General features: G+C 40.2%; 2 protein-coding genes across 6 annotated transcripts in view; one reads left to right on the forward strand and one right to left on the reverse strand.

The window, feature by feature from the left end:
* The window catches only part of cenpp (centromere protein P), a 348905-nt gene that overhangs the window by 4745 nt on the left and 326431 nt on the right, over positions 1-17729 (reverse strand). The gene's annotated exons all lie outside the window — the stretch shown is intronic.
* The window catches only part of LOC132822295 (extracellular matrix protein 2-like), an 80937-nt gene continuing 73142 nt past the window's right edge, over positions 9935-17729 (forward strand). For 2 of the 3 annotated variants that reach the window (XM_060835490.1, XM_060835492.1), the window contains exon 1: positions 10512-10706. The gene's annotated coding sequence lies outside the window, so the exon portion shown is untranslated. Of the gene's footprint in view, positions 9976-10511; positions 10707-17729 lie in introns of those variants that run through there. The other variant, XM_060835491.1, reaches the window with a different exon arrangement.

Here is a 17729-nt window from a genome sequence, read left to right on the forward strand (position 1 = left end):
TTTCAAGTTACATTCTCAGATTAACTTTAACAATTGGTGTCAGCCCAGATAATGTATTGAAGGTGTTAGCCCCCTGCGTGCTGCTGTCTGTGCCATAATGTTTAGACTGATTCTAATCTAAAAAAATGAATTAATAGAATTTTACATGGATTCATGCAGTTTTTGAGCAGAGTACAATGTACAAATTCACTCCATAAACATGCATAAAAGGGACCTAAGGGGCAACTTTTTCACGCAGAGGGTGGTGCGTGTATAGAATGAGCTGCCAGAGGAAGTGGTGGAGGCTAGTACAATTGCAACATTTAAAAGGCATTTGGATAGGTATATCAATAGGAAGGGTTTAGAAGGATATTGGCCAAGTGCTGGCAAATGGGACTAGATTATGTTGGGATTTCACAGCATGGACAAGTTGGATCAAAGGGTCTGTTTCCATGCTGTACATCTCTATGACTCTATTTCACACTTCCCCATGTCAGCAAACCATCTTGAGATTATCTCCTAACTGAGCTTCTACCTTAGCTTTCTCTGCCTATTAAAATCTTTCCTTTGGAGCTTTCTCTTTGCAAACCTGGTGGATTAGCTGCTGACTCCTTCACCTTGATCAGACCAATGGCATCCCATTGCATTAAAACGAGATGTTCAAAATTGAGATAAGAAATAATGTGAGTGGACAACTGTAGGGAACATCAAAATGTATTCAGTTCTGAAGAGATGCTATTCAACCTGAGTTTCTCCAGCATTCTCTGTATTTGTGTCAGATTTCCTGCATCCATCCACAGTACTTTGATTTTATCAAAACTTATTCATAGTTTAACAGCTTTTAATCAATGTTTGAAATTCCCCAAGTCCTTTGCCCTTCCTCCCCCCTTGTCCAATGTTTCAATTAGGCCCCATAATTTCTCATTTCCTGGCTCTGCTTCATTCCTCCCCATACATATTAATGAAAGATGTGGGATATTTTTTACTTAAAAAAACTATACAAATGCAAGTTGTTGTTTCAGATACGTACATAAACTTTACAAGTAGCTGCCCAGAGTTCTTTCCGATGGTACATACTACTGTGATTATTGCTCAAGCTGTTGGCATGAGATCATGAGAAACTGGAGAATTTGCTAGAACTGAAACACAAGTTTTGTAGTTCCTTTTATGAGCTAATCTCCAGTGTCGTCAATGATGGACACCTTGTTGTCTCTTGCACAAAGGAATTTGCTCCTGTAACTTAGCTAATAGAATCTATAAGCTGTTTATTGGTACAAATTTTGTGAAGTTCTTTGGCTATTCAGGGCAAAGTGACTTTATGGCCAATGAATTATGGGATGAGAGAGACAAAAAGGCGGATACAACGTGTCAGAATATTTGTGAAGCCATGGTGCAAGTTATGACCATAGCTTAAGAAAGCTGACATATAAATGAATTAGGTGAAAGTGAGGACTGCAGATGCTGGATATCAGAGTCGAGAGTGTGGTTCTGGGAAAAGTATTGCAGGTCAGACAGCAACCAAGGAGCAGGAGAGTCGACATTTTGGGCAAAAGCCCTTCATCAGCCCTTTTGCCCAAAACGTTGACTCTCCATATAAATGAATTATTTGTGGTTGGAAAAATATGAGATATTTGAGTAAAGACAAAGCTGTAATTAGTCGAATTATCCAAAAGTGTTAAACCTATAACAACAACTGATGCATCAAGGATATATAAAATACCACACCACAATGCAATAATACATAACTATGCAAGGGCTGGACTTACTTAGTTTGTTGAAAATTAAGAGCATTAATAAGACCATAAGACATAGCAGCAGAAGTTAGGTCATTTAGCCCATCGGGTCTGCTCCATCATTCAATCATGGCTGAGAAGTTTCTCAACCCCATTGTCCTGCCTTCTCCCTGTAACCCTTGCTCCACATGATGATCAAAAACCTATCTATCTCCATCTTAAATATGATCTGGCCTCCACAGCCTTCTGTGCAATGAATTCCATAAATTCACCACTCTCTGGCTGAAGAAGTTTCTCCTTATCTCCATTCTAACAGGTCTTTCCTTTACTCTAAGGCTATGCCCTTGGATCCTAATCTTTCCTACTAATGGAAACATTTTCCTAACATCTACACTGTCCAGGTCATTTAGTGTTCTGTAAAGGCCATTCAGTATTCTATAGATTGAGATTCTGTAACTTGAGAATACAGACTAATGAAAATGAAAATGCAACTAAAATAAGGAAGAAACAAATCAATAGATGTCAGTACTACAAGTCATGTCTTGTAGTAAGGCCTACTTGTATTGTAGCAATCCTGTGGAAAGAAAAATTGTGTATATACAAATCTTGACGTATAATGGCCAGCTATTGTAACTGAATACAAAACCAGCATTCTTACAAAAAAGGAATATCCATTTGAACTGAAGGAAAGTTTTCGATTTTGAAAGGTCCTAGGTAAAATTAGTTTAAATATCTCTGATATTCCGATCCAGTTTATGATTACACTCATTTGAGGAGGTGATATTGGTCAGTGGGAAGAGTCTATTTATATCGGTGGTTAGCACTGGTGCCTCACAGCGCCAGGGACCCAGGTTCAATTTCAGCCTCAGGCGACTGTCTGTATGATGTTTGCACATTCTCCCCGTGTCTGCATGGGCTTACTCTGGGCACTCCAGCTTCCTCCCACAATCCAAAGATGTGCAGGTTAGGTGAATTAGTCAGGAATAAACACAGTAGAACCTTGATTATCGGAAGACACAAGCAAGAAGTATTTTGTTTGGCTAACTGATCGTTCAAATAACTGGAAATAAGCGGTAATTTATGAGTGCCAGTTATCCAAACACTTCTTTTTAGATTTAGATTACTTACAGTGTGGAAACAGGCCCTTTGGCCCAACAAGTCCACACCGAGCCACCGAAGTGCAACCCACTCAGACCCATTCCCCTACATTTACCCCTGCCCCTAACACTATGGGCAATTTAACACGGCCAATTAACCGGAGCACCCGGAGGAAACCCATGCAGACACGGGGAGAATGTGCAAACTCCACACAGTCAGTCGCCTGAGGCGGGAAATGAACCCAGGTCTCTGGCGCTGTGAGGCAGCAGTGCTAACCACTGTGCCACTGTGCTGCCCACTGTACCACCGTGCTGTCCACACTTCTCAGTTATCCGGCAATGCACGCCATAATGTCTTTTAACCAACAACTGATCTATCGTAAACAAGCAGTAATTTGAGTGCCAGTTATTGAGCATTTCTTGGTTATCTGGCAATGCGTGCCATAATAACATTTAAATGATAACTGAATGCTGAGTTGTCTAATGCTGGGCCTTTTATGGGACCATGAGATCTTATTCAGATAATCCAAAATTCGGATAATTTATGTTTGGATAATCGAGGTTCTACTGTATAGGGTTGGGGATTGGGTCTGGGTGGGTTACTCTTAGGAGGGTTGGTGTGGACTTGTTGGGCCAAAGGGCCTGTTTCCACACTGTAGGGATTCTAATCTAAAATCAGGATTACCATCTTCCACTACATCAGACATGCCTAAGTCTTTTACCTTCAAGGGCCACTTTGGTCTGTATTATGCAGCCTTGTATAAAATTTAAACTAATTTTCCCCTTATTTTCCCAATATGTAGCTTGTCTTCTTTCCCTGAAAACGTTTCGTAAGAAAATATAATTTTAAAATCTTAGCATCTTTCTACAAATTCTGAAAATGTTGAATCCTATTTGTTCTCCCAAAATATAGCATTTTGCTTGGGCTGTGGAAACTAGAACCATATGTTTCAATGTCAGTTTGCCTAATTTATAAGCAGGAAGTACCAATCACACAGTATCTTGGTTTGCAAAATATTAAATCAAACAGGCAACATGTTAAGTTTAATTTGGAGTTTATCACATTTTAAATAATATTGCATGCCATATTTAAGAAGTGAGCATCTATAAAATAAAGATATCTATATGTTAATTCTAATAAAATTAAACCAGATGTCTTTGGGAGACTGTGGTAAATATAGTTAACTGTGGAGCTGTAAACTGAATTCTCAGGCTCAATATTAACATTAAATGTAATTATAAGCCAAATTCTGACTAAAATTCATGCCATAAGGTTTGCATTTGCAAGCAATTCCTCAATATAAAACTGTATTCTTTATTTCATGGCTGTTAAGCACTAAGTCAATAGACTTGACTGCCTTACATAAATTATTAATACTGGCAGACTTCTCTCTTGTGGAAGATGTTTCTGAAATTCATCTGAATTACGGTTTTCAAGATTACTCAAATATGTTGATTAATAAAGCTTGTAGCTTGTTACTTCTACCTAATGCATTTCTAAGTAAAATATTGATTGGTAAATCAGCTGCAGATTATCTCAAGAAAGTACATGGATGATGTCACAACCGTTTACTGCTGCAAATTTACCTCTTTACTTAACAACCAATAACATTTGATTTGGTTTATTATTGTCACATGTACTGAGATATATGCAGCTGATATTGTTACTCTGTGTCTACTGACCTTGGTAATCTGAGTGGTAACAGTAGCATGTTTTGAAGGTGCTATCAAAGAAGTTTCAGTGAGTTAACGGATTGCATTTTGTAGATAGTATATGATACAATCACTGTGTCCCTGTGATCATGGGAGTAGATTGTTGGGGATTGGTTCCAAATAACAGACTGATTTGTCTGAAGGGAGTCAACCTTCTTGAATCTTGTTGAAGTTGCATTCATCCAGGCAAGTGCCAAGCATTCTATCATATTTCCAATCAACATCATTCCAACTGATGGACAGGCTTTGGGTACCATGTGGCGAGACACTCCATATAAAATCTCCAACCTCTTGCAGCCCTGTATTTATACGGTTGATATTACAGTCAGCAATGACCCTCAGGATTTGATAGTGGGGATTTCAGCAACGTTAGTATTGTGAAATGTAAAGGGAAGATGAACTTACTTCAATATTTACAATGATTTGTTTAGGTTTGGTCTTAGTAAGCATAGAGCCTGCTGAGGAATGCAGTTTTGTTTTAAAACAATAGGAATGTCAAAGCACTTCTGCACTCTTGGTTCCCACCCCATCCTCTGCAGTCCTGGCTCTGTAAACCCACCAATGCCAACAAATAACTGTGAATGTGAAATGTATGGAGCAGTAATTGGAGCAAGGAGGGGCACTACAAGTGCGTTGGGAAGAGCTACAGAAAGAACTAAATGGGCACATACATTCATTGCAATGGAGCCATGCTGCTAGGCCTCCCTAATTATCTCACTGATGAATCCAGACCACAACACAGAGAGCAAGTTCTCACCGCAGAATACGAGAAAGGTAAGAATGTAGTTTTAAATGGACTGATTGGTATATGTCTCTAATTTGGTACTAAACACAAGGTCTGGACCACAACTTTAAATCTGTTTCCTTTAGATCAACAATAGACATACTGGGTCTGCATAAGAGGCATTGGCCCATTGACCTATCCTGACTTAGGGAACATCTTGCTGCATCTTTAATGCAGTTGCTGAGTGATGAGGCTGGTTTCTCGCTAAGCAATGGCAATTTGTCAGTTAAGAAGGACTACTGCTTGCTAAATATTTTAAGAGTCCAACTTGCCTTCATTAATATTCAGCTTTCTATCTTACCAAAGGTGCTGAACAAGCTAAAGATCAAGAATTCTCAAATGACAAGTAGAGTGAATACCTGGTGACTTCAGCTTACAACTTGATTTGAGGGACCTCCTCTAGGACATAGGGCCCCAAGCTCTCAAGCGACACTCCATGGGCACTAGTTGCTCACAACTCATGTTCACGAATATTAACATCCACCATGCGCCAGCTTTTCTAAACCCTTATGGTACATCTTCAATCTGACTGTGCACTTCAATGCAGCACTTCAGGACACATCAGTAAACATAATTGTAATACTGCAGCAAGGACACTGTGCTCAGGGACACACACCCAGCTCATGGACTCGATCAGGCTATATTTCTGGCCTGTTGCTGTCATAGGCTCAGTGAATTTTACTTTAATTCATTCACGGAATGAGGGTGTTGCTGGCTAGGCAGCATTTATTACTCAGCCCTAATTGGCCAGAGGGCAGTTAAGAGTCAACCACATTGCTGTGGGTCTGGAGTCACATGTAGGCCAGACCACGTAAGGGTGGCAGTTTCCTTCCCTAAAGGGCATTAGTGAACCAGATGGGTTTTTTCCAACAATCGAATCATGGTCATCATTAGATTCTTACTTCCAGATATTTATTGAATTGAAGTTCCACCATCTGCCGTAGCAGGATTCAAACCTAGGTCCACGGAACGTTATCTGGATCTCTGGATTAACAGTCCAGTGATAATACCACTAGGACATTGTATTATCTGGATGCTCACAGCATCTCTGCCATTAAGCATAAATTGCATTTCCCTAGCCTTGCTGCCAAAATTGCTTCACTTCACATTTCTCAGTGTTAAATTTCATCAGGCATATTTGTCCATTATTTTAGCCTCTCACATCTCACCCTACATCTTTTGTGCAAAATGTTAAATCAGTGTCCCTTGGTCTTTGTACCATTAGATTATAGGAACAACCCTTCTTTCTCTACCTTATGTAAACTTTTCATCATCTTGTGTGGAGATCTCTTTGAAATGTCACATTATCCCCTTTGCTCTAAAACAGACAAAAAACTTTTTGAAACCCCTATGCAATGTTGCAGTTAACTGATTCATCCTGTTTTGTTTGCCACAGTTCCAAGTTTTGTCTCATTGGGAAATTTTGAAACTTTAGCCTCTATTGCAATATACACAGGACCCAAGTTGCAAACGGGTTCTACTCTCAAGTCTAGCCAGAAGTGGAACACAAACAGGACAATATAAAATAGCCATTCAGAAGTGTGGAAAGTGTTCATATGTTGGATAGCATTCCTAAGTCAGACATTTGTAAATGAGGGACCCCTATATTATCAATATAGACAACAGTTCGAGCAATGAACTTTGAGGATATCCAACGTTTACCAACCTCCAGCTGTAAAACAACCATTTCCCATGATCGCTGTTTTCTGTTCTTATGTCAGTCTTTTACCCAAGTGGATGTGATCTTCCTGTTCCATGAACTTCAGTTTTGTTCACTAGTTTTTTCTGTGGCATTTTGCTAAATGCTTTCTTAAAATCCATAAAGAAAATATCTATTCCACTCCCTTCATCAACATTCTTTGTTACTTCATCAAAGATTTCAATTTGATTAGTCATGCACAATCCACCATTAACAAGTCTGTACACGTTCTTAACTTAAACTTCTTTCAAGTGCCTGTGAAATTGTTCCCTGATTATTAAACCGACTGGCCAGAGTTATTGATTCCTGCTTGCTTTGTTGAACACATTTGTCACATATGCGATTTTCGAATTATCTGGCACCTCCCTGTATTTCGGGAAGACTGGAAATTATGGCAAGCTCTCACCAACAACTTTTTGGGAGTATTTTGAAGTAGGTTTACTTTTCAGATGATTCCCCTTACTTAAGTTTAAGAAAGGCATACTTCACAGACACTTGAGTAGGTCTGAAGAATTGATGTAACTCTGTCTTAAGGAGAGGATCCAGCTGAGAGTATTACCTTCCTTCAGAAATCTTTGCAAACAAGTTTTAGCCATTCAATTATAACAACTTATATATTATATAGATCTGGGAAACTCATCTCAATAAAGTACCCCTGCCTGAATGGGATCTTGAGTTTGGATACAGAAGACATCAACGCCTTGAATCAGAAGATATAGAACCCAAATGGGTGGAGGTTAGAAACAAAAATGGGAGACACTGGTAGGAACAGTCTATAGGCTCCCTAAAAGTAGCTATTTGGTAGGACAGATAATAAGTCAGAAGATAATGAGGTCGAAAAAAGAAGTGGTAATGGATGACTTTTATCTTCAAGTAGATTGGGATATTCAGATTGATAACGGAATGCAGAGAATATTCAGGACAGTTTCCAAGAACAAAATGTTGTGGATCCTAATCAGGAATTTAGCTATTTTGGATCTAGTGATGTGCAATGAGACAGATTTAATAAATGATCTTACAGTAAAAAGGTTCCTGAAGAAACAGTGATCACAACATGGTAGAATTCAGCATCTGGTTTGAGAGGGAGAAAAGTGGGTCAGAACCAACAATGCTAAACGAAAATAAGGATAAATACAAAGGAAGGAGTGTAGAGCTAGTTGAAAGGACTGGGAAAGGAGTTGAGCAGCAAAGGCAGTTGAGGAACAATGGCATAATTTTAAGAAAATAATTTATGCAGCCTTCAAGGTATCTTCACTCTTTCCTGTCTCCAATGCTGAATACCAGCCTAAGAATGGAAATACCTTGAAATCTCTAACTTTTCCTGTCTGTTCACTCTCTTTCAGATGGTCACCCATCTTCTATCCAGAATTGGACCTGCTGTTGAGTGGGCACTTCCTGGAGTTTATGATCTAGGAAACACTCAACCTCTGCAGTGCTTTGCAGAGTGCTTGGAAACCCAGCTATCTGAGTTCAAACTGGGACTTAAAATGTCACAGACAAATTTAGCAACAAACACAGTGCTTATTCCCTCCTTGTTGCTTTCAATGGATCTTCCACATGATAGGTATTAAGGACTGACGTTTGTCACTACCTACCCCCTTTGATCAAGCTTTTAGCCACCCAGTTTTTCATTTCTTGACTCAGCTCTGACTTCATCTCTGTGAAGAACAGCTGGAACCAATGTTCCCACTAAGCTAAGTTGCATATGCACATGACTGCTCCAAAAAAATTAAAGGCACTGTGCACTGAAAGGTCTGTGTGCGTGAGACAATGAAATTATAAAGGTCACATTGCTTTGGGTGTTTTTCTTACCTTATGGACACTATGTAAATAAAACTGTTGCTGTTTTAAATTATTTTTGAGTAAAATTTTCAACTCTCGGATTGTGAAAGCAGCAATGTTTACGTGGCTTATTGTAAATTTTAAATTTCCCACACAAATGCGAATATGTTTGCTTCAACTGGTCTTGGGGAATAATGCAAAATAAACAAAAGTGAATTATGAAAAGCTGAGTGAGTTTTGAAGCAAGTTGCTTAATTACTACCTATTTGCTTAGTGTGACTGCACAGAACCAATTTCAATGCCAACCATAAGATTTTTAAGAACGGATATAAATTCTCTATTTTTAAATCTAAAATGGAACAATTTCCTTTTGGTTTATTTGAACAATTCAAATAAATACAGAAATTGACCAACCAAGGCACATTATTTTCACTAATTCATTATGGCTCAAATGTACCCTTTCATCTAGGAATCAACCACCCAAATACGGCTAGAAAGATTCTTCTGACTCTAAATTAGTCAGCTTTTATTTTGCTTTAACTTGCCAAATTGGATCAAAGCAAATTTCAGAACTGAACTCTGCTAATTTCAGGTAATTGGTTGTATATATTTATATAACTTGGTAGATCTATGGATTAGCTTCAGCTACTAACTCACTGGATGAATATTTTTAAATTTAACTGAACCAAATAAGAAAACAGCAAATTTACTGGAATTTTTAGTCTTTAACCATGTAAGGGAATGTTTTAAAAACAGTAATTACTGGAGAAACCCGGCAGGACTAGCAGAATCTGTGGAGAAAGGGGCTGTTTTGATTTAAGTGATCACCATCCCAGACTTATTATTTAAGTACACTTCAATTAAAGGTGAATAACGTTGTTTAACACAGGTAGCGTCATTTTTAGTAGCTGTGTTCCAGATGTTCAATGCCTAATAATTAAGCAATAATTGCATTCTTGTACTTCCCCACAAACGTTGCTAGACATTGTCTCTAAAGTTACTATTAAGGAAAAACAAATTTAAAGTTACTTGGGCAATCCTCGCTTTAAAAATATGCAGCCCATCTGCTGTTAGCATTTGTAACTGCTGAAAATTTTCAGATGTTTATTCATTCCTGGTTGTGATAAGGCTAAAGATAACAAAGACTGCAAGAAGTTCTTGGCTTCACAAAAGAACTAAAGTGTTGTGGTAATGTATTTCTTTTGTGTCTAAAATGCTTTGTTATTTCTGTAAACTGTCTTTTGTTCAAAATTCCCAAACTACTTATAGTATCAAGTTTCATGAAGTGAATAAGTGGAGCAATGTCTCTTTTGTTCTGTTTTTACACCATGGTCCAATTTTAGTACTTGCAAAAAGACATTTAAAACTAAAGCAATTAAGTTTCTACTGCAAGGGTTGTGGCTTTTGTTTGATTTCCCTTAAGTTTCACATAGTTCCATTTCATCATTTTTTCTGCTGGACCAGGACTACAAAAAAACTTCAAAAGGATAACTTTAAAAAACACAGTTGGATTTATATACATTTTCTAAAAGGCTTTTTCCCAAACCACTATAAAATCACGTCAGCTGACAATTAAATATGCTTTGTATTAGTTCTGCTGTATAATGTAGCATAATTAACTACTTTTTATTCTAATGAGGTAAGTAATGTTTACAATAACTGTTGCACATTTAGGAGTTTCCCAGCTGAGCCTTGATATCCCAAGGACCACTGAATCATAACTTTCCATTCTCCAAGCAAGCTTTTTGTTTCTTCAGGAGATCTGTCTGATACTTTATTACAACCAATACTCTTTTACCCGAGGGACCCAGGCTGTTACATACTCAGAGAGTAAGCCAGACTATTCTGAAAAAAAAATTCTTAAAATACACTTCAACTGAGTGTTCAAAGAATGTGCCTGACTGGTGGGAGGGGAGCTGGTAAGTTCACTCCTCTTGTATTTTTTGCAATGGCTGTTTTAAACATTAAAGTTTAAATCAATAGTTGCAAACTAGAAGTAGTTATTCAGTTACTAATGGGAGTACTAGCTGGAAATAGAAGGACAACTCAGCTGAATTATATCACCAGACATTTTCCTCCAGAAATCAAACAACACCTTTGCCTCCCACTTAAAACGGCCAATCTAGGATTGTCTGTTGGTCATGGTAGAAGATTTTGAGGAGCAGAAGGGGAGGGGATTTCAGGTCCAAATAGTCTGGAATATTTTATTGCCCTGCCTAAACAATAGCCTATTGTGTCGGAACTTCTTGATAATGCCTACCACAATGAGGAAGAACCCGAGTAGCCGGACTAACCAACAAATCCACTGCAATGGTTAAGAAGGATCAACTTCTCCCTGACAATACAGGGCTACAGAGAACAAAAATCGATGTAGGAAATGCTGATGTCTCTTCAACAAGCTGTTGAAGTGGGTTCAGTCATTGTTCTGGGAGGAGGAAATGAACCTCTTGTACTCAGGAAAGGCACAATTTTGAACTATGATCATCAAAATGACTCTTCAAAAGTCATCATTTCTGTGGAAATTGGGCCAAATCAATCAAATAAATAGATTTGTTACTATTAATTATGCACATTAACAACAACAGACCTTTGTCACAATAGCTTTGTGTTCCTGATTGCTAAGAGTTAGTTTGTCCTGGATGTGAGAAGGAAAATGAATGAAGGCCAGTGATCATGTCAGTTGTGGTCTCTGCACCATATGACCAGTGAGTAAGTTGCTGAAATGAATCAGAAGGCAACCTGTGCTGATTGGAATGATGTCACATCCCTGTGGGCATGTCCAACAGACATTGAATTGTGTTCTCCAGCATCAAAAGATCAGTACAGTCCCTTATCATCACTCAGACTGCCATCCAGAATGGTCAGACATGGACAACTGACCAGACACATTTAATATGCTCCATTTGTCCTTCTTAAATCGTCATAATGTACATAGGATTGAAACCTATAAATCCCATGTGGGGCACAATATTTAAAATGTATAATTCACATTAGCTAGAATACATCCTACTGCAGATGGCAATTCTAACGATTTTTTGTTATTCCTCAAAGGATGTTTTTACCTCCTAGGTCCCATCTAACCTTGGCAGTGAAAGTGAGTACATCTACTGGACACAAAAGAATGTAAATAAAAGTTCTATGGAAGTGGCCTATGCCAAAGCCAGAGAAGCACTGGGAGGGTTTGTGGACATTCTTCATTAGCAATAACTACAGCATTGAATGCTGGAAGACCCTAAATCCTCTGACTAGTTGATACTGAAGTAAGCTCAACAGCACTGGAATGTGCAAAAATTAATAATGCCTTCCTTGGAGCAGAAATAAGATCATATCTTATTTTGCATAATCTTGTATTATTTCTATAGCCATTTTCAGGTAGCAAAGCCCGAGGGCATACTTATGTAAAGAAACCCCTTTTTGAGTAAGAATACTATATCCTTTATATTTTATGTACACATGGATGAAAGCTTATTTTGCTACAGGCATCTTCAAATTTCTTCATGGCGAGTGGGTGTCACTTGCTCATCCATAATTGCTCTTAGAAAGGGACAGTGAAAAGCTTTGTCATGCAAGCAATACAAGCAGATCACAGAGTTAAGTAGCATAGATAAGTAAATAATAGGTAAACAGCGGCAAAAACAAAAACACAGATACAGGCGAATGTTAAGAGTTTGTGAGTCCGTTCAGTATACTAACAACAGTAAAGTAGAAACTGTTATAAAATTGGCTGGTGCATGTGTTCAGGCTTCTGTACCTTCTCCCTGTTGTTAGAGGTTGTAGAAAAACATTGCCGGTTGGATGGATCTTTGAGAATGCTGGCAGCCTTTCCTTGAAAGCGGGCCTGGTAGATGGATTCTATAGATGGGAGGTTGGCCTTTGTGATTATCTGGGCCGAGTTCACCACTCTCTGTAACTGTCTCCGATCTTGAATGGTACAGTTGCCATACCAGGTAGTGATACGTCCAGAAAAAATGTGGAATCACATGTTGAGCAGACTGGTAATGATTCGGAAGGCAAAAGTGAGGACTGCAGATGCTGGAAACCAGAGTTTAGATTAGAGTGGTGCTGGAAACACACAGCAGGTCAGGCAGCATCCGAGGAGCAGGAAAATCAACATTTCTTTTGCCCGAAACATCGATTTTCCTGCTTCTTGGATGCTGCCTGACCTGCTGTGCTTTTCCAGCACCACTCTAAGCTAAACTCTGGTAATGATTCGGTGGCTACTGCTGCTGGGCACTCATACCGAACATCCCTTGCATAGAAATGAAGTCAGCACATTTGGAAACTATGCTATCACAAAGTGAAAATCACACTACATCAGGTTATAGTCCAACGGGTTTATTTGGAAGTACTAGCTTTCGAGGCACTGAGCACCTGATGAAGAGGCAGCTCCTTGAAAGCTAGTGCTTCCAAATAAAGCTGTTGGACTATAACCTGATGTAGAGTGATTTTTAACTTTGTGCACTCCAGTTCAATACCAGCACCTCCAAATCATCACAAAGTGAGATCTATTTAAGATTGAGATAGAAAAGATCCATTTACAAGTAAGATAGGAATGAAAGTATGAAAACAGCCTTCCATTTTTGGTGTCTCAATGAGGCTGAGGCTTCTCCAAATGAAAAGAATGAGCACAGGACCCTGCCAGTGTTCCTCTGAGGTATGTGCATTATGACACAAAGTACTAGGCGTGAAGTCATCTGGTCAAGTAATGTTGCTATTCTCTTACCAGACCATAGAATCACAGAATCCCTACAGTGTGGAAGCAGACCATTCAACCCATTGAGTTAATACCGACCCTCCAAAGAACATCCATACCAGACATGCCTATCCTCTCCCCGTAACCCTGCATTTCCCAGGGTTAGTCCACCTAGCTTGCACATCCCTACACCCTCTTGACAATTTAGCATGACCAATCTACCTAATCTGCACATCTTTGGACTGTGGTAGGAAACTGGAAAACCCATGCAGATACATGGGAGAATGTGAAAACTTCACACAGACAGTTGCCCAAGGGTGGAATTGAACCCAGGTCTCCGGTGCTGTAAGGCAGCAATGCTAACCAGTGAGCTGCTCTACCATTAAAGAGAGATGACTGGTGGTTTAACCAAGGATGGTCACCATGCCTCAAGCAAGGGTAGAAGTTGAGAAGGGGAATCCTTATGATAACCTCAGTCAGTGTTGGAATTGAAGGAGCAAATTACTCCAGATGCTGGAATCTATTCTGAAAACAACTAATGCTGGAGATCATAGCAGGTCAGACAGCATCCATGGAGAGACAGCATGCTAATGTTTCGATTCTAGATGACGTTTCTTCAGAGCTGAAGTGAAGTGTGGAGGGACAGTATTTATGTTATAGTTGGGGGGATTGTTTGGGGAAGAGTTGGGGTGTGATGGTGGGTGTAGAGTGCTAGTGGAGAAAAGATGTTGACAGTTCAGATTACATGATTGTAATACAAGAATGGCAGAACAATGGTGTGTCTAACTACTGGGCTTGAAAGACAGTCCCACTGGCATGGGGGAGGGGAGAGAGGATGTGACGGAGAATGTAACAAATAAATTTCTAAGAAACGGAATAAATAGGACAATGTAACAAGTAAAGCTAAAAGAAAGGGAAGAAATGGAAGCTGGTTCACAGTTTGAAGATGTTGAACTCAATATTAAGTCCAGAAGGCTGTAAAGTGCCCAGTCTGAAGATGAGATGTTGTTACTCCAGTTTGCGCTGTGATTCAGTGGAACATTGCAGCATGCCAAGGACAGACAAGTGGGCATGACAGTAGGACGCTGTGTTAAAATAGCCTGCTACAGGAAGCTCAGGGTTGTGCTTTCACAAACTGGAGGTATTCTGCAAAGCGGTCACCCATTCTGCGTTTAGTGTCTCTAATATCGAGTAAGCCACATTTGGTGCAGTGAATACAATACACAAGATTGGAGATGGTACAGTTGAAACGTTGCCTCGTGTGGAGAGACTGTTTAGGCCTTGGATGGTGAGAAGGGAGAAGATGAAGGGGCAGGTGTTGCACTTTCTACAGTTAGATGGGAAAGGGGAGTTGGTGGGGTGGGGGGGGAGGGGTTTGGTCATGGAATGGACTAGGGTGACCTAGAGGGAAGGATCCCTGTAAAATGCAATTGATGGACTGAGGGGAAGATGTGTTTGTGGTGGCATTCTGCTGGAGTTGTCTGAAATGGCGGAGAATGATCCTTTGAACATGGAGGCTGGTGGGAGGAAAAGTGAGAAAAGGGGATCCGATCACGCCGCTGAGTGATGGGAAGGGGCGAGGGCGGAACCACGGGTGATAACTCAGATGCGGTTGAGGGCCCTGTCAACCACAGTGGCTGGAAAACCACGGTTATGGAAGAAGCAAGCCATGTCAGCAGCACTGTTTGGCATCATCTGAACAGAGGCGATGTAGGTAAAGGAACTGGGAGAATGGGATGGAGTTCTTGCAGGACGTGGGGTGTGACGAGCTATAGTGAAGGTACATATTGGAGTCAGTGGCTTTGTAGTGGATGGCAGTGGACAGATTATTCCCCACAATGGAGATAGGTCAAGGAAAGGAAGTGAAGTGTCAGAAATTGATGATGTGAAAGTTATAGCAGCGTGGAAATTGGTGGCAAAATGCTTAAAGTTTTCAAGGTCCTGGTGGGAGCACAGAGTGGTATCAAAGCAGTCATCTGTGAACCGAATGAAGAGTTGTGGGAGGGGGCCAGTGTAGGATGGGAACAAGGATTAATCCACATGCCGTACAAAGAGTCAGGCATAACTGGTGCCCATAGCCATTCATTTGACTTGGCAGAAGTGAGATGAATTAAAGGAGAAATTATTTACTGAGAGACCAAGTTCAGCCAGGTGGAGGAGCGTGGTGGTGGCTGGGGAGTGAAGATTAGAGTGGTGCTGGAAAAGCACAGCAGGTCAGACAACATCCAAAGATTAGGGAAATCGATGTTTCAGGCAAAAGCCCTTCATCAGGAATTGTTCAGGCCTCTTCTTGAGAAGAAACTGACAGTTCACAAACGTCCTGGTGGAGGATAGGTTTAGATTAGATTACTTACAGTGTGGAAACAGGCCCTTCGGTCCAACAAGTCCACACCGACCCTCTGAAGAGCAACCCACTCAGACCGATTCCCCTACATTTACCCCTTCACCTAACACTATGGGCAATTTAGCCTGGCCAGTTCACCTAACCTGCACATTTTTTGACTGTGGCAGGAAGCTGGAGCACCCGGAGGAAACCCACCCAGACACGGGGAGAATGTGCAAACTCCACACAGACAGTTGCCTGAGGTGGGAATTGAACCCGAGTCTCTGGCGCTGTGAGGCAGCAGTGCTAACCAGGTGTAGAGGGATTGGATATCCACGGTGAACAGGAAGTAGTTAGGGCTAAGGAACTGGAAATTGTCAATCTGGTGCAGCGCACCAGAGGAATCGCGGATGTAGGTGGGCCCACACTGTTGGCATCACTCTACATTGCAAACCAGTTGCCCAGCCTGTGGTATTTACTGTTCTGCGTCACCACTGTGTGTGGTGGAGACTGCTGTGCTGTCAGTTCTATTTCAATTTAAAGTTTACCAATGATTTCTAGTAGATTGTATTGCTCAAATGTTTGAACAGTATTTAGTTGTTGGCTCAAGACTTGCTGATAGTTAATTCTGAGGACTCTTCAGTGGTACCAGGGATGAAAGACCTTTTTTTATAGCTTTGAAATCTGTGGGCTTCTTCCATAATGACAGTGTGAAATAAATCTCTGATTCAAATATGTGATTTCTCTTGGTTGAATCTTTTTCTTAGGTTCATTCATTAATCTTGCAGGGTCAATCTTTGACTGGTTGTGTTTTCCTGGATTGGCCAAGCTTTCTAATGAAGTGGTTGAACTACATCAATGAATTGCAGGAGGGCAAAATGCTTATTTTTATTTAAGAATGAGCTTTGTTTAAGAATGACTGACATCATCATCGTCAGTCCCTCAGAATCACGTTTGACGTTTATCAGGTTAGATGAGTCCTCAGATGGTAAAAAGCCAAAAGTTGGATCCACGTTTTTTTTTCATAGTGAGGTCATATTGTTTAATGAGCAAATGAAACTTAAAATTCTAATTTGTCTTTTCTCACCTTCCTCTGCCTCATTGTTCCAACTTGCTGAACCTCAAAATGGCTGTGTCTTGATAAGCAGTCAGCAGTTTTCTCTTCCCTGTCAGTGATGTTAATGCCTCTGTACTTTAGACTGATCTTGAGTGAATCTTTATACATTTTCCTTTGGCCACCCGGATGAGTATTGGCCATGGGAGATGAGAATATACTGAGGGAGGCAATTTTTGTGCTTTGAGATGCAATAGTCTGTCTAATGGAGTTGGTTCTTCGGGAGCAGGACTATAATTCTAGTACCTGCAACTTCATGGAGGAGGCTTGTCTTGGTCTGGTGGTCATCCAGTTTGATTCCCAGAATTCAGAGTAGGTTCCACTGTTGAAAGCTCTCAAGGACCTTACTGGAATGTCAGTAGATGATTCAAGTTTTGCTGCATTACAGGAGGGTTGTCAATACAACAGACTTACAGACCAGGACCAGTGGTGCCTTCCAAACATCTCTTTAGTCAAAGACACACTATTGCAGTATTAATAAGCCAGAACTGAGACAACTGTCTCAGCAATAAACTTCATGCTTGATAGTTTGAGGGACCTGGGTTCAAATCCCACCAGGGAGATGGTGGAATAGGTAATCAACAAAAATTTGAAATTTAAGGTTGAATGATGACTGTTAAATTGAAGCTGACTGTCATAAAATCCCACCTGGTTAAGTAATGTCCTTTAAGAAAGGAAACTGCCACCCTTACTTGGTGTGGCCTAAATGCAACAGCAATGTGGTTGATTCTTAACTGCCTTTGAAATGACCCAGCAAACCATCCAGTTGTATCAGTCACAATAAAGTAAGCTCTTCTCACTAACATAGGGTT

The sequence above is a fragment of the Hemiscyllium ocellatum genome, chromosome 14 (genome assembly GCF_020745735.1).
Source record: "Hemiscyllium ocellatum isolate sHemOce1 chromosome 14, sHemOce1.pat.X.cur, whole genome shotgun sequence".
Classification (NCBI taxonomy): domain Eukaryota; kingdom Metazoa; phylum Chordata; class Chondrichthyes; order Orectolobiformes; family Hemiscylliidae; genus Hemiscyllium; species Hemiscyllium ocellatum.